Source organism: Triturus cristatus, chromosome 3_2 (genome assembly GCF_964204655.1).
Source record: "Triturus cristatus chromosome 3_2, aTriCri1.1, whole genome shotgun sequence".
NCBI lineage: Eukaryota > Metazoa > Chordata > Amphibia > Caudata > Salamandridae > Triturus > Triturus cristatus.
Window position 1 is genome coordinate 178,264,087 of NC_140584.1, and position 23,340 is coordinate 178,287,426.

The 23,340-nt window shown below is 40.4% G+C and overlaps 1 long non-coding RNA gene across 1 annotated transcript in view; it reads left to right on the forward strand.

Annotated features, from left to right (window-relative positions):
* The window catches only part of LOC146856975 (uncharacterized), a 92,356-nt gene extending 70,771 nt beyond the window's left edge, over positions 1–21,585 (forward strand). The window contains exon 3 of the long non-coding RNA XR_014979838.1: positions 20,396–21,585. This is a non-coding gene — a long non-coding RNA (uncharacterized LOC146856975). The remainder of the gene's footprint in view (positions 1–20,395) is intronic.
* Positions 21,586–23,340: the final 1,755 nt, after the last annotated feature.

The following is a 23,340-nucleotide window of genomic DNA, read 5'->3' on the forward strand; positions in this document are numbered from 1 at the left end:
TCAGATAACATGGTGCTGTGTGTATATTCATGGTGCAGAGCAGCTAGCATTACTATGTGTTTAACCTTTCATTCATTATGGCATATAAAATGAGAGTGTGTTTTCAAAGGAGTAATGGAATTCCAAAATACCAATGCAGAATTTCTACATAGTCGAAGTCCTTTGAACATTGGCCTCCATTTTCTTGTGAGAGTGACTGGTTACATTAGCTTAAACACAGATCCATCAGCTAATCTTTTAATTATGAAAAGGAGTGATTTAATGGCTGACATCCACCTATCTAGCTTTTTATCCGTCCCTATCTTTTCTTATGCCGCATAGATTAGAAAGTGGACCAATATTAGCCTCCGCAAGTTGTTTTGTACTGCTTCTTACAACTAGAACAGCAAATTAATCTTTGATTGAATAGATTTAAAGTTCCTTGTGATTCTAGTTAATTAACTTGCCTTTCTGCCGCTGCGTTTTGAATTGTCTGGTTTGTGCATTTGCATTTGTATGCAATATATCATGTAGCACGAGTTTTTCAGTATTCTGTCTACACTAAACTATCTCCACCTTAATTGGAGTAATAGAGATTTACAAATATAGAGCCAGTTATGCTAGGAATATATACGGTAAAGTGGTCGCAACTTGCAGACAGACCTTTACAGAACGCACTGGTATTTTGAAAACCGACCTATGTACCAATAGAGCAATTATTAAAATACTGAACCGTAGTGGGTCAAATTTGAACTACCTCATTAATTATTATTAATGAGGTAGGCCCCAATTTGAGTCCCACTACGACTTACTACCATCACAAGGATGTTGGCCTACTGGGATCAGTAAACCACCATGTCTGCGATTGCTTAAGCAATTATTTTTGTAATGCAGCTACTTTTCCTTAGTAGGAAAACGTAATGTGTTTAAAGAAAATGTAAGTTTCACAAACTTTCTTTAGGAGTGAGCAGTGGACCACCACTTAATCCTAAAACATATATTTTTTCAATAATCACAAAGCTGAAAAGGATTTCTTAGGGACCCCTTCACGTGAATTTCTAACCACTTTCGGTGTCGGTAAAATATTAATGTTTTGGGACCAGATTTCGGTTGCAAAACATTATACATACCATAAGGAATCAGTATTTGGTAAACCACTTCCAAATCCAGATGCGTTATGGTTTCCAAATTCCATTTAATAAATCAGAAAACCTTTTCTTAATCACTAAATGGGATTAGCACATTTCATTTCGAAAAGGGTTTTAGCATGCACAAACCCTCTGATTTACTGAATCAGATGGTTTGAGAATGCTAAAACCATATGCACACCTGGTCCAAAATTACCAAGTAATCATAGAGCTACAGAACGTGTTCCCAGATTAAATAGAAACATTTCAAATTATTTTGCACATTAAAGAGTATTTACTCACTATATTCAAGACTTATTATATTAAAATTTAGTCATCTCAATTAGCCAAGTATCAGTGTTTTTCTATCCACCAGTAATTATCTCTCTGTTCACATTCATTTTAATGTAGCTATTGATTCAAATTCAGTGTTATCATTAAGAACTAACTCAATATCTTATAATATAATATAGTTGTTAATAATTAGATTGAGGTTTCAGTTTTAATTCGTCTTCATTACTCTGAGACCTTTGGAATTTTAGGAATATATGAATATACTTTGTGGAAGGCTCCAAATATCTCCAACAATTTCCTGACTCAACCAAACCAACCTTTTGCAACTTTTGCGGGGGTGTTTTATGTTTTCTTAGTTACCTTCTGTTGTAATTGACCCATTTTTCTGCCTGTAAGGTGAAAATAATTTTGGAGAAGTGAAAAGCATCTATTTATGAATGTAGTAGCAACATCCAGTGGGTGTGGTTCCCATCTGTGAGCTTTTAGGTGTTGAGATGGGGAACTTGTGAGGTTGGATTCATTTTTTTAAACATTTTTGTAGGCATGGGCATATTAAGTAAATTCAACAGAACTACCAAATGTTCAGCCGATGCCATGACTAAAGTATGAACCCAAATTCCGAAGTCTTCAAATCTGGCTGTTAGACCACACCTTGGCCCCATTTACTTTTTACATAGCTAAACGGGTAGCAGTCTGCAGTAATAGGTGCTACCCCTGGTTTGCCATTCGATGTTTAGCACTGTAGTTGTTATACCTGGTCTCTGTGGTACAAAATACATCAGTGGTATAGAAAGTAAACAAGTCTTTCTTTTATTTCATTCTTTAGTTTGGACTTTTGCTCATCAGCTAGCCCCTCAGCATGCAAGCAAGAGGCTACTGAGTGGCAGAATGTGGTACAATGTGTAACACAATTGGTGTAACATTTCAGCTACCTCTGGCATTTTAGTGATTTAAAATTTATGGGGCATGGACAATTTGACAACTTGATGCATACGAACGGCCGTGCACATGGGCTGGTTTGGTGCAGTGATGGTGAGTAGCTATGATTGGCTGATTGAAGTGCTAATTTGTGTGTGCATGTATGTAAATGAGTGTTGATGAGATGAGAATCTAGGGTTTGGGTTGAGAAATAGATGACGTCATGACTGGTACTATGAATGGTATGGTTAGTTGACACCGAACTGACTTTTAAACAAAATGTAAGGCCATTCAGCTCAGATGTTGGGCAAATTCTATCATGGATAATCAATTGAAGACTCAAAAATATTTCCTATCACTACTATTATTTCAACCACTGAAGATCCTATTCAAACAGAATGTTTCTTCTAACAGCACTGTTCTTATAAATGCAAAAGTTGATAGATGTACTTCCGACTGACAGGAACTCCCCAGTTATTTTCACTGTGGTTATAATATGAACCCAAAAGGTTGTGGTTTTACAATTCTGACAATAATTTTCTTAATCTGTAATTTAGAACTATGATGGTTAGGAGATACCTAGAGAGTAGACAAAATTGCTGAAAGCTGACAGTGCATCATTGGTGTCCTGACTAAGAGCCTGATTTGTGGTTTGGTGGTAGGGGACATTACCTTTGCCACCCGAACTGTAGTAATATGTAGAGATGACTGAAAGCATAATGGTCATATCTATATATTGAAAGGAACTGCTCCATTCAATGTACAAAATTTACACTCAATTAAACAGTAAAGAGTGCCTGGGCCATAATGCGTGCTTATAGAAAGTGAACACACCTGCACAAACCTCAGGTGTGGGAAGCGATTGCAAGTATAGAAGTGCTGGAATATGACAAGAAAGAGGGGTGCCGCTTAAAAGTGGAATAAAAAGACCTCCCCGTATATTAACCATAAAACCTGCAAAAAACACAAAGTAAATGTAAATGTTGTAGACTTGTAAAGCGCACAGCTGCCCCAGGAACGGGGCGTCCCGGCGCTGTAGACCGCTGGGGAACCCGTCCTGGCTATCCCTGTGAGATGGTCCCTTTCTGGGTATCTCCAAGGTGAAACCAGGCATCCCTGGCGTCTGTGGGGGGCCGTTGTAGAGATGAGGCAAGCTTAATGCCCAGAGTTGCCGAGTGTGTTCCTGGTTAGAGTAGGTACCGAGGCGAGAATTATCAAGTCTGTTTTGACCCTGGTCCACGACCCTGCCGCGTCGGGAATTGAACCCTGGTATCTGGCCGATTCTCTGCTTACGGATCTGCCACCTCTAACCAGTGAGCCACACCTCTCCACATCACATCACAGTCTGCAATGAACACTCATCATATGGACTAACAGAAATTCCTTTAAGATCAAATTGGCCCAGCGGGAAAGAAAGTTGACATCTGTCCCAGCCTCAATCTTGTTAGAATTACCCTGTGTCAGACCTGTCATCCTTAGGGTGGTCTTCCTTCAAACTTTTTGCCAGCTTCTCGCTTCTTTTTTCTGATTCTTTTTGTTGGCCTTAGGACTCTGAGCACTTAACCACTGCTGATCAGTGCTAAAGTTCATGTGCTTCTCCCCTAAACATTGCAACATTGGTGTATAAACAACTGGCATATTTAGTTACTTGAAAGTCAGTTATAAATTCCTATACCATATACAGACCCAACCATATGCAAATCAGTTTTGACTCTGTTCCCTATGGAAACAGCTCAACCCCAACTGCCAGGCCAGGTCCTCCCTGGACCAAAAACAAGCATCTTTGTACTGGTTTCACCCCTCATCAGCCAGGATAGCTTGAATCTGGTGGTGTAGGGAGCATGGGACCCACGTCAGGGCATACCCGTCCCACTTAGGGCAACAAATGCAACAAGAACAGATGATGGACGGAATGCTGGCTCAATCGAACATTTACCCACAGTCACAGATCTGGGTTAAATCCACTGTTTTCTTGCATGCCATGCCATTACAGTTTATATCCAATCATATGCAAATCAGTCCTGACCCTGTTCCCCATGGGAACAGTCCAGCCCGAACTGCCAGGCCATGCCCAGATGTGGGTCCGGCTCACTGTGCCACCGGATTCAGGCTAGCCTGGCTGATGAAGAGTGAAACCTCGAAAACGGTCCTAGGATGCTGTTTTCCCGTCCAAGGAGGATCCTACTTGGCAGTTCGGGCTTGACTGTTCCCATGAGGAACAGGGTCAAGACTTATTTGCATACGGCTGGGTCTTAACTGGGTGGCATTGTGAACAAAAGAAGGATGGATTTAACCCAGATCTCTTGACTGGGGCTGAATGTTTTGATTTGTTCTGCATTCCGTCCATCATTTGTGTGTCTTTTGCTTTCTCACCCTAAGTACGCCGGGTATGCCCAGGCGTGGGTGGCAGGCTCACTGTGCTACAGGATTAAAGCTGCCTGGCTGTTAAGGGGTGAAACCCTGAAACAGGTCCTAGGATGCCTATTTCCGGTCCATGGAAAGCCTTGCTTGGCAGTTCGGGCTGGACTGCTCCCATGAGGAACAGGGTCAGGACTGATTTGCATATGACTGGGTCTAAACTGGAGTGGCATGGTGAGCAAATGAACAATGGATTTAACGCAGTTTTCTTTACTGGGGTGAATATTTTTATTGGTTCTACATGTAGTCCATCATTTGTGTGCCTTCTACTTTTAGTAAGTGGGCATTTCTCTGCGCTTTATGATTCTAAGCACTATAAGTTGATTTAATATTTAAATATGTGTAACTTTAATTCTGTTTATTGGATTCTTGTCACTTTGATCTTGTTTTATTCATAAAATTATTGTCTATTGTTTATAAACCTGTGTGGAGTATTTTTGTGGGGTTTTCATAGTTTTTCTGTTTGTGTGTGTGTGTGTTGCACAAATACTTTACAAATTCTGACATAAGCCTGACTGCTCTGTGCCAAGCTACCAGATGGTGAGCATAGGTTATCTTTTAGTGTGTATCCAGCTTACTCTGACTAGAGTTGTGGTTCCTGCTTCTACGGGTTGGATAATCTGACAAGTAGAAACTCAATTTCTAACACCCTGTCTCTATCTTTCAGGGGCATTGCCTGGTAGTGTTCCAACCTAGGTGATGTTGGTACCTGCAGATAATCTTGGAGAGCAGGCTTCCTCATCTCTCTTTCCCTACTCCTAAGGACATAAAACACATGTGTGAGATGGCTCTTATCCCTTGCTGTGATGTCACCTGGCATTAAAAAAATATCAGGTCATCCCAAAGAGGCTCAAGTAACCTTAATGTACCTGAGCCAGGTAATATGTCATAAGCAAGACAGGCCTTTATTATATCCCTGTTCCGGGAAACCTCTGGGTTGTGCCAAATGGAACACCATAACTTCAAGGGGCCAAACTGATCGCATTAACAACATATGGTATACCAAGTTCCACAGGAACAGAAAAAACTTCCTTTTATGAATCTCAACCAAAGCCACTATGGGCTTGGGGCCTATTTTTGCGGCCAAGTTAAACAAAAAACCCACCAAACTACAGAACTTAGAAGATCTCTGCTGAAGACAAGGACCCGAAGTACCTCAGGAATCAAAAAGTCACCCCCCCCCCCAAAATAGTGAAAGTCACAGATTCAGATAAAGGGCCTTCCCTGAAGAACATAATAGCACAATTTCAGATTCTTTGAGCAACAAGACATAATAAAAGTCTTGTCAAGATTTGTGTGAAGGCCCAGTCCAACCATAAAATTATTGAACGAGTCCAACAATGACTGAAGACCATTAAAACCGCATCGTCTGGATACAAAAGAACTGGGACACACCATTGACTCACGTCGGTATGTCCCTACCCCCGTCCATAGGGCCAAGTTCAAGCCATTAATTTACAAAAGAAAAAGTATAGGAGCGAGAACGCAGCCCTGTCTGGCACCTTGATCCTGGGTAACTCTCAGTACACCCCCCATTTGGCACATAGCAGACCGCAGTACTTTCCAATATCCTTAAACGCACCTTTTGTTTTTCCCTTTCCTTGCCTTGCATCTCCACATTTTCTTGTTAGTATCTTCCAAAGAAAGCACTCTTCTTCTTAGAGGGCATTTGTTGGGTTTTGTCTTCAGTTTCCTAGAATGCCTATATGTCATTCCTTCTTCTGCAATAGACTATACGATTGGGTTGAAGTTTTGACCTCCAACCAATGTCAGTTGTGGTTCCTCCTGGCTCATCCTATTGATCTGTTACTTGGAAATAAAGAAGTAGAAAGTTACCTGAATTTTGAGCTTCTTTTCACTGGCAATGAGTTCCTTCCAGAACAAGTCTTCTACACTTGCAGTCCAACTCTTACCGCTACTTTTTGGTGACTTCTTCTGTGCTGCATGGATAATTTAATGGATTGTATCCAATGCATACATCTTCAGGAGGAGCACCTTTCAGTTATCAGAGAGTTTATCTAACATTCATTGCAATGTTGAGGTACTCACAGCTTTGCTTTTCACAGGTACTGTACTCTACTATCAGCCTCAGCTTTGAGGTCCACAAACAGCCATTTTGCCAAATTTGAATGCCCTTCACATCACTATCCCTACACTGTTTGCCGCTATCTTGTGTGGCATTTCCCCTTGGCTACATGTCAGTGACACCCCTCGTTTTCCAGCAGTGCCACTACCTTGTTTTGGAGCCTCATATCCGTGGATGCAGTGTTAAGCACACCTCAATGAACCATATCGGTAATTGATGTTTCTGCTGTCTGTGAGGACTGAATTTCAGCACATTGGAAATGCGCACACCATTAATTATTACTATATTTTATTTTGAGTGAATGTTTCTGAACTTTGCATGTTTCATCTTCAGCTGTGCGTTGGTGATGCACACACCATATAACCTTTGAAGCGCTGACAGTTTTTTTTTTCAAAATAGACTTCTTTAGTCACACTGTGTTTCCTCTTCATTGTTCATTTAGCATATTACAGCACGCCAGTGATATGCTTACCATTGCCCATCATTCCATTTTGTTTTGGAAATATTTTTGTGTGACATTCTAATAGCATCTTACTATAGTGTATTAAAATCTAAAGTAAGTCAAGATGTTTTTCTTTATTTTACATAATGCATCAATCTATGGTACCATGGTCTCGATTTGCAGTAACTCCTACTGCTTTTGACACTAATTGTGAGCAGTGGAAAGAAAGATTTGAGGCATATTTGGATGCCATTGAAGGTGATTCATTTACCCAAAAGAAAATGTTTACTATTCCACGTCATTGTTGGGTCCTGAGGGTCACACAATTTTGAAACACTCTGTTACAGAGGTAGTTCTAGATGATGGCCATATCATCGATGAATATCCTTCTGTCATCAAGTCTCTAAATGTGAGATTCAAGGCACACAAAAGTGTGGCTATGAAGAGACACAAATTTGGCATGGTCCTGGTGAATCCACTGTAAGTTTTGTAGGAGCTTTGAAAATGTTAGCTGTCATGTGAGAATAAGGAATTCATTGAAGAAATTATCAGAGTCAACTTAGATGAAAAACCTTTTAGTAAAAAAATCAAGAATCCTTTCTATCTACACCTATTCCAACTTTAAGAGCCATTGAGATTGCTTTCTGAATTGAATATACCACGTTGTTTACGGAAAAAATGCATGTCGCTGAAAAAAGTATTGAGGTCAAAGTTGCTACCCATGAACAACACTAAAAATAAAACAGAAAAAAACAAAATGTTTGGTAAGAGTACTAAGCATTTAGAATGTTATAGATGTGGAAGTCCATCTCATGTGGGCTTTGCTTAATGTTGTCCAGGCCATTGTCACATTTGTTCTAAATGTAAAAAAGGACATTTCAGAAAAGGGTGCAGATCTTTATCCTCAGTTTCAACTGCCTCATCATGATCATCATCAAAAGCTACATCCAAAAACATCCTTAAATAATTAATTATGACAATGTTTCTGTATCTTCTGATGATGATGTTGTATTGAGAGTTATGAAGTCCTTTCAGAAGAAAAATGACTTGGTGAAGGCGTGGTATTAGGAGAATTTTCTCAAGACAGGAAACGTCCATTTTGTTTTATTTAGATTTGTAACATACATAACAAGGTCATAACTGACTCGGGATTGCCTTTTGCCCCAATATGAGACCTCGTATTCGACCTGATGAGTTTTTTAGTATTATGTCATGGAATGTTCCACGTGAGTCTCCTTAGCGACCATTACCCGCTTATAATGACCTTGTGGCTTATTCTGACACGCCAGGAAAGGGGGAAGGCAGTTGACACAAATATTAAGACTCAAGGTAACAATGGAGTCTCCATAAGGGCGTCAGGTGTAAATCCCACCACCTTTATGGAAAATCTTAAGGGGAAAAAACAGAGAGATTTAGACATATGTTTGGATAGCTCTGCTATAAATTCGGCAATTATAACTGCATTTTGCAATATCACTACCGAAATAGCAGGTGACCTAACCTCCAAGAGGTAAAAGAATGTCTGTGATTTTAACGCCAGATGGTTTAACCAGGAGTGCTCAAGGTTAAACGGGGAATTAAAAACAGCCTTGTGAGTAAAACCAAGAGATAGCGCTAGGATTACATCCTTGAGGAAAGCTTATAAAAATACTCTGAAAGAAAGGAAATCGGAGATCCATGAGGAGGCCTGGAAAAAACGAATACAGGCCGCTGAGACACGAGATGCAGCCCTTTTCTGGAAAACAAAAGATCATCCCTTTTTAAAGGAGAATACTGCAGTGAAAATTGATATCGTTGTCCCTCCAGAAGATTGGATATTGCATTTCAAGAGCATTTTTAACCCCAATGCTGTCAAAGCAACCAAGGGAAATAATGGAAATTATATACTAGTGGAACCTGTAAAATTATCCCCAACAATGCCAGAGGAAATCCTAACTGCATTACAAAAAAGTGCTAATGGCAAAGCTGCAGGACCTGATGGGGTACCCATTGATTTTTTTTAAATATAACACTGATTTTTGGATCCCAATTTTATTAAATGTTGTTAATGCCACATTAGGGGAAGTGCTGCCTCTATCCTGGGTGGAAAGTGTAATTGTAGCAATTTTTAAAAAGGGGGACAGAGGGAAGGCCAATTGCTACCGTCCCATATCCCTTCTCGACTCCTCCTCCAACCTGATGGGGAGAATAATGCTGAGGTGGTTAGAAAATTTGGCCACTGAGAATAACATCTTAACAGAGGCCCAATGTGGTTTTAGAAGGGGTATTGGAATGGTGGAACAATGTGTAAATCTGGAACATTTGAAAGGGAAGTACACATTAGACAAGGAAGGGGTTTTATATCTTTGTTTTGTTGACCTCCCTAGCGCCTTTGATCTAGTGAATCATGCCAAATTATGGCAGACATTGAAAGGGCTATATATTTATCCCAGATTTACAATTTTTTAACTTCTAGAGTCCGGTTTGGTGCATTAGGGGAATGCACCCCGGACTTCAGAGTAATGCGTGGAATCCAACAAGGCTGCGTTTTAGCGCCTCTTTTATTTTCCCTATATATTAATAATGTAGACACATTTTTACGAAACCAAGCCGCTGTTGCCCCAAAAGTTGGGGCACAAACCAACCCGTACTTTTATATGCAGACGATGCTGTCCAGTTATTATGGACAGCGAACGTTCTGCAATGCCTAATAGATAACTTCGACTTGTATATGTCCTGAAAAGATCTTCAATTAAATCGTTAAAAAATGTTGTTATGACATGCGGGTGCAATAGTCTGAAGAATAGACAACACCACGTAGGAGGGGTAGTCATAAATTGAGTTTTAACTTTTTCATACTTGGGTCTGATTTTTAATAGGAGCGGCGCTTGGAACACACACTTAGAATCTTGTAACTTACAATTTTTAAGGTCCACTGAAGGTATTTATAGATTATCAGCAAAAATATCAAATAAACTCATATGGGAAATTCTCGCCCTATATCGAAGCAAGTGTGTTACAGGTGTTTGTTATGGGGGCTGCCATATAGGGGAGAGCCAATACTGCTTCCCTACAAATCCAAGACAATAATTTCCAGAAAAGACTGTTGATAGTCCCTAGTAGTAGAGCGAATTATATAGTACACAAAGAATAATCCTTACCACACTTAAGTGATTTATTAAATATGGCAGGAATCACTTTCTGGCAAGGGATATGGGCCAAAGATGAGACCAAATTTACAAGGGATTTAATCTTGGACTCCTGGCCCGCGACCATAGTAGGAAAATCCCCTGGTTAGAGCATATTTATACCCTTATAACATGCTGTAAGGTAGACACTGATAGAAAGAACCCTGTCTCTATCCAGGACTACAGCAAAAGCGACCTGAAGTTAAGCTATATGAATGCTAGGGAATGAGTAAGAGAGGTTGAGGTTAGCCAAAAACACAGTGTAGTCTCTTACTGTGAATGCCTATCTGTAAGGGGCATACAAATATATTTAACACAGGTAAGAAATATTCAACACAGATTTTATTTAACGAGGCTTAGGTTTGGCACACTTCACTATATTATAGCATTCCCTAAAATGGAAAAGTAGTGTCATAAACTCCCAAATTACCTGTGTGACGGAAAGCCCGCCAAATCCACGCTGCATTTTATACTCTTTTGTAGCTTTTATAGGGATATCCGAAAATCAGTTTTAAAACCTCTATTTTTATCCAATATGCTTTTTCATTATAAACATGCTTTTATTTTGGTATGTGGTCTGGAAAATGAGAAAATAATGAACACTGTCATCTTGTTTATAAAATTGGCAATAAGAAGAAGAAAGATTAATTCACATTTGGATGCACTGTTATATGAAAAGCCAGACGAACGTGTGTAGTTATGTCATGTATCATTTACTGGGACATACAATAGCACTATGCACTTTATGTATCTATATGATACAGGTCTCCTTGCTTATTTTCTACTGTGTATTATACCGGGACATACAATAGCACTTTGCACTTTTTGTATCTATATGACACAGGTAATCTTGCTTATTTGCACTATACATAATGGAAATGTGTACTGTATCTTGATGTATTGATTGAGCATGAAGTTTTGCTGTTTTTAAATTTGATTGTATACTCTTTAAAAATTGTAACTGTTCCCTCTGATTAGAATGCTTTTATGTTCGTATATTTTGCACCAAATAAAGCTTGTTTGATTTGATTTGAGAAACAATGTGGAATGAGCTATTTGAAAATAATTCATTCAGGAAGTAAACCTGTGATTTTTGATGGAAAACCCATTTAGGTTATAGGAGAATATGATCTGTTTTTAAGATTTAAAGGTAGCATTATTAAAGGGGTGTTCTATGTAGTAAAAGATGATTTGTATTTGTTAGGATAGTTTGATTATTGAAGCCTTGATATTATTATGGAACCTAATAATCCTGAGCAAGTTGTAATGAAGAAAGAGGTGTTTTCTGAATCCCAAGAGGAATTGGAATTAGATAAATGTTTTGTCCACAAATTATGTCTAAAAGACAATGCTCACGAAAATCTCACAGACTTTGTTAAGAGCCATTAGCTTTAAGTTTTAAGTTACAGAAGGAATGAACCGAATTGCGTATTCAAGACACCATTGAACAAATTGAGAGTTCACAATGGCTTGCTCCTACTGTTTTAACATGGACGCCAATGGGTTTCCTTGATTTGAATGCTAAAATTTGTATTGATTGCCATCCTCTGCTCTGTAATAACAGAGATGGGGAATGAACTTTTTACTTTATTAGATATTATTTCAGCATATCATCAGATTAATGTACACCCAGTTCCAAAGTATCAAATGTGCATTTTGGTTTGGCTTTGGAATCCACAGTTGTTCAAAGGGTGATTGAGGTACTGTTTAAGAGTTTCACAGGTGTAGTGGTTTTTCAAGATTATGTTTTAATCTTTGGAGCTAGGCAAAGTGTATACGATGAGAGACTAAAAAGTGTTTTAACCATTTTAAGAAACAAGAATGTTACACCCTAAAACTGACAGATGTATGTTTGCTGTTTTGAGTGTTAATTATCTAGGCTACCTATTGTCTACTAAAGGGGTAGAACCTAAGAATAGTTTGGTCAAAACTATTGAAGGGTTTGCCACTCCATTGAACAACGTCCAGGTGAGATCTTTTATGAGGTTGTTTGAATTTTATGCCAGGTTTATTCCACAATTATTAGGAGTGATTTATGGAATCAAGATTATTCTTGTGTCAAAAGCGAGGCATCCATTCTGCTTAAAACATTTGATACATGTGATAACAGCATCAATATGACTGCTACCAGTCAAAGAGGTTTAGGTGCTGTTCTTCTGAAAAGACATACTGGTGGTAAAGAAGTTCAGAAGTTTAAAGGGGTGGAACCCTCATATTGGGCCGTCGAAACAGAGACGCTTATGTTTGTTGGTGAGACATTTCTCATTTTAAAACATTTCAATGGGAATCCAAATTCTCTGCTCAAGTTGAACACAAACCCCTTGCCGATTCGCTTTCCACTAAGGGTGAAGATAAAGCTACTCCCAGGTTTGCAAAGTGGCAATATTGGTTGCCAGAGTGAGAATACTAGGTTGACAATATTCCTGGCTCAAATAATGTACTTGTGGATTGTCAATCTCATCTTTCCATGGAACAAGCTAATAGGGATAAGTGGTTTTGGCTGCTCTTACCCAGGATGCCATATCTGAAAATGAGTGGTTGGAGGCCATTGATTTTCATCAGGACAGGGTGAAGGTAAAGGAGCACATTGTGAAAGGTTCTGGGTGAGTCTGTGGTGTGGTATTCCCATATTTCAGAGGAGCTAATTGTAAAAAATGGTCTTTTTTTTAGCTGGTTTGTTGGTAGTTGCTAATGGTGTGAGGATCAAACTCTAAGCTTTAACTCACTAAGGTCACATTGGTATGTGGGAATGAAGAGACAAATAAGGGAAATAAATTGTGGCAAGGTTTGGACAAATGTTTAGAGCATTATGTGTGATTATGCAGGTTTTGTGCAATTAGTCACTGTTCTAAGTCCAGTTCCAGTTCCTGAGAAAGCTTGGAGTAATTTTCCCATTAATATTATTGGACCAATTGTATTGTAGGATGGTTTGTATAAGTATGACATTGTAGTAGTAGATTGTTACAATTGTTAGCTGATGTGCAAATCTATGAGTTTGGCCAACAGCACAAGCATATACATTTATTGGAGTGACTGTTTGCTGGAGAGGTTGTTCCTGATAAAATATTGCCTGACAATGGCACCCAGTTCACCTCATTGGAGTTTGAGAACTTTCTGTAACATCTACTCGTGAAACACACTAAAAACATCTTTGCATCATCATAGAAACTATAGCCTTGTAGAAAGATTCAACAGAGTTATTAAGGATGATCCTCCTTTCTCATGGGCCAATGGTTTGGATAGCCTACAAGGGATCAGAAAGTTGTTGTGCACAGTAAAGCTGATACTGATGTTTCAAGGTTTATGTTGCTTAGGGGTAGAATACCTTCTTCCAAATTGCTGAGATCCTGGATGGATGAGTTTATCATGTCAAATGCTAAATTGCATGGAGTCAAGAGCAAGAGATAATTTGCCCAGTCTAAAAATGTTGGAAGGAGGAACAGGAGTTTGAAGGTGTCTGTGGAAGAGTTTGTGACAGTAAATTTTTGTTGCCTAAGGTTGGATGAAGGTAAATGGCAGACTGAGGAGAAACTGTTGAATGTACCATCACCTATAATGTGTGGTGATAAAGATGCAAGTAATAGAAATAACTATTGTGATGCATATTGCGAAAATTATATTTGTGACACCATGGAGGAAAATTAGTTGGTGAGCCCTGGTACACTCAAGTCATAACATAAGAAGTGTTTTCTAGAAAGTGTTTGGGATTTTGTAATGATTTAATATCATTACCGGTGTTTCGTGGTAAATATAGTCTCAGTACAAGTAGTGTTTATCCAAATTTTCAACATTTTGTAAATATTGAGGCCTGATTTACAAAGATAAACTTACACTTTTGTGTAAGTTTAATACTTTCAGGAATTCACAAAGGCATTTACTAGTAGTATCTTAATGAATATGGAGTCTCTGTACTTGTGTAGAGACTCTGCACTTTGGGCAGAGGCTCCACATTCAGGGTGGAAAACTCCACACAGAAAAATATTGTACAGACAGAGGTGTAAGGCATTGGCCCTGAATCTGAAACTACATTATGTACTATATTTCGAGGTACCACAATCAGTAGTACAAAATTCTAATCACAAATAATTAGCAGATTCTCAAGCCTCCACTTCTCCTTTATGTATATGTGTGCAGTTCATTTTGAAAACTGAAAAGTTTGGTCATAAGTAAAGGTACAGTGAAGTACTCAATGAGTGATGGACACATGGAACTCGAGTGGCGAATGACAACAATTGAGTTATAAACATGAGGGGAATCTGCAGGAATAAGGAGTCATATTGGGAGCGTCTAGGAGGAGATTCTGAGACTGATTCCATCTACCCTTAAAACAATGCTAAAAGTTTTAGAAAAATACATTTTAAGTAACATAATCATGTTATTCTACATGTGTCAACAATGATTGTCATTGTTATTATGTAACAACATTTCAACTTTAAGTGTAAAAATAATGACTTACCTTTCCTGTACTTTGCTGGAAATCCACTCAAATGTAAAATGTGAATGTTAGTCATAAGTTAAAATCTCAAACCAACACTCACATATCTAACAGAGTTTCACACACTTCCTACACACCTGGTGAAATGTTTACCACCCCCCACCCATCTTTGCCAGAATGTTGTTAGCTCAGCAGCTAATCACCACCAGGCTAAATAAATAAAAAAGGAACAATCAGAAACAAACTCTTTCAGAACTGTTGGCATGCCACAGAATGTGTTTGAGGATTTGTCTAATATTATGTCAATGGATGATCTGAGGGGAAGAAGGAGGAGGTGAACTGAGAGAATTTTTAGGCAAAGGATTAACATCTTTGGAATGTCTAGATTTCGCCTACCACCTGATGTTATCATGGACATGGTGTGGAAGCAGGATCTTAATTCTGATAAATGGCTCTTCCAGACTCCCACTCTATGTGAAGATCCTGGCAGCTCTACATTTTTTGCCACTGGATCTTTTTAGAGGGTGTCCAATTACATTATTGGCATTGTGCAGCCAAGTCAGTCCCGATGTTTGCATCAGTCCTGAGATACATCTATACAAGAGTCCATTACTGAATAGGCATGCCACATACACAGGCAGGAAGGCAAAGAGTTGCTAGGGAATTTTATGTAATTTACCACTTCCCATGTGTGCTAGGTGCTATTTTTTGCACTCATGTGGCACTTTAGGCACCTTGCCACACAGGACACATTTTTAGGAACAGACAGCACTGGCAACTTGTAGACTGTGGGTCTGATTTGGAACTCGGCAGATGGGCTGCTCCATCACAACGTTGAGGGATATCCCATCCACCAAAATATAAAACCCATTAAATCCTATGGAATGTATATTTTGGCGGGTGGGATATCAGTCATCGTTGTGACAGAGTAACCCATCCGCCGAGTTGTAAATCAGGCCCTGTGTGTGATGCCAGTGGCATATTCAACTAGGTGCATTCTGTGTTTCCAGGTAGTACACATGACTGCTTCAGATTCCACAGTTCACCTATTGCACACTGCTTGGTAGCTGGATAATTTGGTAACATGAGGCATCTTGGCAAGTACTCACTGAACATACAGGCCTAATATTTATAATTGTCGTTGACTTTTCCACATCCATATCAAATGACTATTACTCAAGCAACCTACATGACCCTACCAGACAATGCATTTAGCTTGGCATGCATAATGTACCCTAAATATGACAGAGGGTCACAATGTTGCATTGTTTTATTATCTTCTGCTTCGGGTGATTCTGCGTATGCACTCTTTCCATATCTACTCACACTGTACAGACATCCCACCAGTGTCTTAGTGGAGGTATACTAGGGTACACATTCTTCTACGAGCTATGATAGAGCACACTCTTTGTCTCCATAAGTCATGATTCAGATTTCCTGACCATGCGGGTAGTGGGGGGGGGGGGGCACTTGAAGTTGTGCAAGAGAAAAGTGGCCTGTTGTCTGTTGCAAAACATTGCCATACAACAGTGCTTACATATGCCTCTGAGCCCTCACCAATATCATAATCCAGGAAACTGGGGTATTGGCGCAAACAAAGGGCATGATATACAGGTACGTGATCAGCTGGAAAACACTTTTTTTTCTTGCGCTACTTGTTTGGTTAGGGCCTTTATGTGGCTTCACAGCCTATTGTCACAGATGACTGATGGACATTTAACACTGTTTCATAATTTAAAACCTATAATAAAGAGTTAAAAGATAGCCCATGAAAGATAATGTGGGCAACATGTTTTAGTCTATAAGGACAAATGGCGTTAAGGACTATATTTCCCTTGGGAAGTAATCATTCAACAACTTTGAGATGACCTCTGGCCCAGTGGACATATCTAGCTTTGCCAACAACAGTCATCACAATGGTTCATGTCCATTCAATGAGAAGCTGAGGGATGGCTTCATGATGGAGCCTTACAGGCTTTTAACAAATTTGTCATTTTGCCATTTTAATAAAAAGATGTTATTTTGGAATCTCCCATGGAATTTAGGTACCATGCTGTGTGGCTCATTTTCCATTCTTCATGGGCCCTTACAAGTAGATGTAATAGGGGGTACCAGGCAGTGAACACTTCAAATGTGTCCACTCACAGATTTTGGGTCAGGCAAATGGCAATAACTCAGATGGGACTTAATGGTTCAATTAGTTTGAGCTTTTTGTCAGTGATGGAGACGGAGTAGTCTCTAGCACTGACATAGCAAGGCTTTGCATGATTAAAAAGGAGGGGTACTACCTTCAGTATTGCCAAAAGGGTAATATGACGGGTAGTATGACACAGATATGACAATGTATTCTCTCCATAAAACTCTAAGGGGCAAATATAATATACTTTCACAGAACTGTATGCAAAAACTTAACTTACTGTGCTGAGTTGTGTGAAAGGAAGGGAACTGAAATACTCAAATTTATACACATCAGGCATCATTTTTCTATACCCATGTGCTACTGCTCTTGTGGCAGTCTAGCAACAACTCTGGGCACCCTTGCACCATGGAGCAAGTGTTCCTGTGAAAGGGTCAGGATTGTGTTTGATAAGGAAAGGAGTCCTTCCTGCACCAATTAAAATCTTTATTATTGTTGGATATATTTTTGTGATGCTGAATGCATCACACATAAAATAACAGGTAATGAGGATAAACAAATACATGTCTCCTCCTTATGCCTAGGTTGAGGAGGATTACCAATTGCTCTACAAGACAGATGGTCATATATTTAATAATCTGAGATTGTGTTAAAATCCATGGGTGGATGCAAGGATATGCCTTGGTCTATCCATGGAAGGGATGTCCAGTGCAGGGCAAAGCAAGGCAGTGTTATGCGCTGTGATTGTTTATTTTAGTTTCACATAGGCATACAAGGCTGGTCAAATTTCCCCATGCATGGGATTGTAACTAGTAGTTGAAGCTGTACATTGCCTTGCATCGCTAATGCAAGGACAACACAAAGCACTAGTAAATTTGTGTATAAATTGAGTTCCAGTACAATTACATTGCACACATAACACAAGGGTTCTGAATACAGTTTGGGGGTGTGACCCCAGTCACAAAGGGAAATAATTTTTTGCCTGCTGTCCATAAAATTCTATTTCAGACACATATTTTTAAAGAAAGAAAAACTATTGAAGCTTATTTAATGTAGAAAATCGTCATTTGTCATTGCACACCATTTACCTCCCACAGGGGAGCTCTGCTCTGTGCATGGAGCCTCCACTCCATGTACAGAGACTCAGATCCATGTATAGAGACTTCACTTCCTGTATGGAGGGGAGGCTCTGCAGTTGAGGTGAAGACTCTGTAGGGAGATTGGATTCTCCGCATACTGTGAATACACAGGAAATTACATACAGAAAATTACATAGAGGTAGAGGAAGTGAGGTATTTTGAAATAAGTATGTGCCATCCTTTCCTCAGAGAAGCATCCTCCTCCATCTGGATGTTCTGTGCATGAATCTTGCCCCCAACATTGCTGAGGGACATAAAGAGAAGGCACCAAGAGAGAATTGAACATCATCAGTAAAGGGATGCTTGCAAAGTACCCTCAGCTCTTTGGGAGACCAGAAAGCCAGTTGAGCAATGCAGCGAGTGCGCACATGTGGAGTGATATTGCCACGCAGTGCAGTACAGAGGGAGTGTACAACCAGCGGGGCAAAATTTGCTGAAAATGCTGGGAGGGCCTGGAAGGCTGGGCCAAGATCAAAGCCCAGGACATCATTGATGTGTCCTTACAGCCCCATACACAGCAGCCCCACATGACCCCACTGTAATAGAGAGTCCTACAAGCTCTCTGGCTGACACTCCATGATCAGCTAGAGGACTATTAGCAGCAGAGAGATGGTAAGTGCATGTTCTATATTATGTGTCATAAAGTTTGATGTGAGTGGTGAGAGAGATGCCAAGTCATGCATTGATTGTATACTTTAACAAAACATGAGCCATAGCTGCAACATTTCTAAGGTCCATGCATTTGTATTTCATTAGGCTAAACTTTTTCACAAGAAACTCAAGTACTAGTATATTTTATTTCACAAATGTGTAGAATTACATTTCAAATGCATTTCTGAAAGTAAAAAAAAACTACGAGTGGCATAACTTGTGACCAAATGACCTTATAAATTGTGACTGCTTTACTTTTTTTTTGTCTTTACACTGTTTCTAATTAGTATGACAGTTGGAGATGTTACTATATTCCAGCAAGCACGCGTTTTGTTTGTGCTATTTCACATAACTACTATGGGCCTAATTACGTGTCTGGAGGTCCAAGCACCGCCAGACCTGTAGTGGCATAGTAGTGGCAGTTCTGCTACCGCTGCACCAGCGGTCCAACTGCTCTGTTATGACTTGGGCTGTCGGACCCCTGATTCCACCTGGGAACCACTGTTCTCTGGCAGTGGCACGGCGGTCAGGGGCTATGTAATATGCAGGTGGTACCACTGTGGCACTGGCATGCATATTACAAGTTTCAGGACTGCCAGCAGCAGCAGCCAGTGTAGGTAAGTGCGGTGGGGTGGGGCACTGCAGGGGATGTTGACAGATGATGGAATAGGGCAAGTAAAATAAATAAATAACTCCCATTCTGTTGTCTGTCGACATCCCACCTGTAGAGCCCTATCCCGCCCCACCGGCCCACCTTGCTTACCTGCACCGGCCGGCCAGCGGGTTCATGGAGGTCTTTCCCCTGTGGCCTCTTAGCCTGGGGATGCATGCAAGGGGGCACAATATGTGCCCCCCTGTACGCATGCACCTAGGTTCCTGCAGAGCATGGGCTTTCGGGTCCATGCCGTGCAGGAATCCCGTGTGGTGTTCCCATGGCATTGCCTCCTTCAAAGGCACCCACGACTTTGAAATACGCATTGCAGCAGGATGGCTAAGTCACCCACCCACCAGACCATAAAATGTGATGTAATCTGGTGCCCGGGTGGCAGGGACATTCGGCGGAGTGTTGGCCCAGCAGTTGGCACAGCCACACCACCGCTCTGCCAAAAGTCGCAATTAGGCCATATGTATTATTGGAAAAAAAGTCAAGGCTGACATTGTGTAACTTTACATAACTTCATATAATACATACAGACCCAAAGTGGATTAAGTGTACATATTTTCTGAACAATGTATGGTATTGTTCAAAATATATATTGCAGTACTAAGTAAGCACATTTGATTTGCAGTGTGCTGAACTAAGTGTTATTGTAATGGAAACTGTGGCTTTACCCATGTAAAAATATGAATTTCCCTTGGGTAAAATATTTATTACCAAAAAAGGATTTTTTTTAGATTCACTTCCAAATATTTAACGTGTGATAAAATATTTTTTGTGAATAAGTGATTAGAATATCAGCCAATTCACAGCTATTATTTTAATTGCATGGGATATCTATTAGTTAGGTCAAGGTACTACAATGTCAGCTATTGGTATGTTGTTGTTTCTCTTTGTGCCTAATTTGTTAACCACATATATATTTGTTTATCCACATTTTTCAGTGGAGTGGGCTGGCCAAGGAGCATCACAGCAGGACAGGGGGCAAGAAAGAAGGTCCTCAGCTCGCAGTTGGGCTCGTCCACTCAACATTACCAGTGAGAAGGAGGAGGAACAATCCACCAGCAGGAGAGTGCTCCCGCTCAGAGAATCACTAGATTATCCGAAAAAAGATTCCAGGTTGAGGCTGAAGAGGCTCAAGGGGGGAATGGAGAGGGACACTGCCATTGAGGAGGAGGAAGTTGTGCCTCCACATGGCCACAAGAAGAACTAAAATAAATGGTGTTCCCAGTGCAGGACCCAACACCATCTAGGTCTGTCCCGAGGCCGTCCCTTGCTCATAAGGCCCTCATTCCATTGGGGAATGTGGCCACACCCCCTGCCACTACTTCACCTCCCAGTGCCCATCTAGAAGACCATGAGTCGAGGGGGACATCTGCCTCGAAATCTCACACACCACTTGTGAGTCCCAATACTCTATCTCCAGGTTTGTTCCTGTGACGACTCAAGGTGGTGATGACAGCAATCTAGGCTGGCAAGACAGCGATTTCTTGTAAAATCTGGGATGGGAAGCTGGAGGTCCGGTTGCCCCAATACAGACTGTTTGGTCATCTCGAATCCATGACTGCCACCATCATTAACTTGGCTGCAGCCATCGTGTCTCCATTGGATCCCAAACCAACCCAACCTACTGTTGTCCTGTCTCCCTCTTTGTCTATCTCATTGTTTCCCCTGCTACCTGTCGTGCTGTCTCTTCCCCTGGGGAATGTGGTCCTGCAATGGCCATCCAAAGTTTTTCCTCAGAGGAGGAGGAGGATTTTCACATTAGCTTGAATGAGAAGAGTGAAGAATGCTAGTTGCTTTATCCCTCAACCCGGGAGTATAGTTACAAAACTACATGTGATTTGCAGGATGGACGTTATTATCTTAGTTGACTCTGAAATCTTATTTTTTGACTATGTTTGGACTTTGGATGATTTAGTATGACTCTTTGCATGTAGACTGGTTCCCCTGACGATTAATGATGTGTTATTTGTATGTTGCCCAGCCACCTCCAAGTTCCCTTGCCCATTCTGCCTGAAGACTTTATTTGTGTCTGTTCTCCCATTTCATCTGACAATTTGTATTACTTATGTTGATATTGAATTCAATTTTGAAAAATAAGGAAACATATTTAAATTACATTTTCACAAAACTTCGCTGTTATTTATTCTGCATAGTGTTTGTTGCATTCGATGTGATTGCCTGTAAATGTTTTGGTATTTATCATATATGCCTGCAATATGATGACTTGTAACAGAAATAGCGATATTGAAATACATGTCCTACAACCAGAGAAATCATTAAAAAAAAAACACCAAGTCATCCCAGGGCAGAGTTTGGGATTAGTGCACATATTTTTATATATATTTCCAATTGTGAGAATAGAAAAATGTTTACAATAGTTACAGGGGATACCTCTTAAAACATCGCAATTGTGGGGGCGAAATTCTTTGTGAATCTGTACACATTCTGGGTGGTTGGCCATGTGTGCGAATCTGTGTGGCACCTGCTGGTGTATGTGGATTAGGTGGCTGTGCTGGTGGTACCAGTGACTGTATAAGTGGCAGTGTCACTGGCTGTACAGGTTGGAATGGCAGAGCTGTACAGGTTGGGATGGTGGTGGCCCTTTACAGGTTTGGATGGCGGTAACTGTGCAGGTTTGGGTGATGGTAGCTTCACAGTTTTGGGTGCAGGCTGCTGTACAGGATTGGATTGTGGTGACTGTACAGGTTGGGTGCTGGTGGCTGTACAGGTTAGGGTGGCAGTGGGGGTGCAGGTGGGTGCGCATATTCTTCTCCATGTGTTGATTGTGAAGGTAGACTTTGCAGCATTTTCATAATTTCCTCCATAACCTTCATGACCAAGGCATGGTGTCTCGCACTCTCTTTCATATAAATTTTGATTTGTTTTTGGAGCATCCTTGTCATGTCTTGGCAGCATTTCACAACATTATCCAGGAATGAGTATGCCTGTCAAGCATCTGAGAGAGTCCTTGAAATAAGTCTGAAATGTCAGACACAGTAGCCCCAAGTGCACAAATATCCTGCTGCACATCAGCCTACTGTTAAAACAATTATTTTCCCTTTGGCCAACATGAGCGTCCCTTCTACATGGGATGCCCTCTAATATGACTAGCAGATTTACAAGCAGAGAAAGGTGTGGCACGTGGAAAATGGTTGGGAGAAGATTCATGAATTGTATCTCACCTGGGTCTTCTCTCCTTCAGATATTTGAGAGTAGGCCTCAGATGATGGGAAGAGTGTACACATTGACCTGGGATGTGAAGGCTGTGAGGGCTTGATGAAGTGTAGGGGTCAGAAAATTCTGTGGCTGAGTGGCGTAATGCTGGCAATCCTCAGAAATGAAGTAGGAGAAACAACGCCAGACTTGTAGTTGCCTTAACTCTTTTAGGCTTTGGGTGAACAAAGCCCTACTCTTCATCCATGTCCTCCTCCTTGACCAGCTCCTGTTCATCTTCTTACTTCTCATCTTATTCTTATTGAGCAGTACTGGCCGCAGACATTGCTGCTTGTTGAAGGAACAGACTATCTCCTCGGATTTCCACTGTCCTCAGTTTGTACATAGTTTGGCTTCATTGAAATGACTCATTGTTCCAAGTATCTAAAAGAAAAAGATTACAACAGTTGAAGTACATCACTTACTAGTTTAAGTGCTACAACACTAAATATGAATGGAATACATTTTATGCTGTGTTTTAGGTGACATGTGAAATGGAGTTTGCAGACAGCAACATATAATGGCTCAGGGATTAGCAGTGATGTAATCAGCAATCATGTGAAATGCAAACTCTGACTCACCAACTCTAGCTACAGATCTGTGTGATTTGGATATCTCCCAAGAGGTCAGCTGCTGAACCTGGCTGCTTGAGTTTGGGATGAACAAAAAG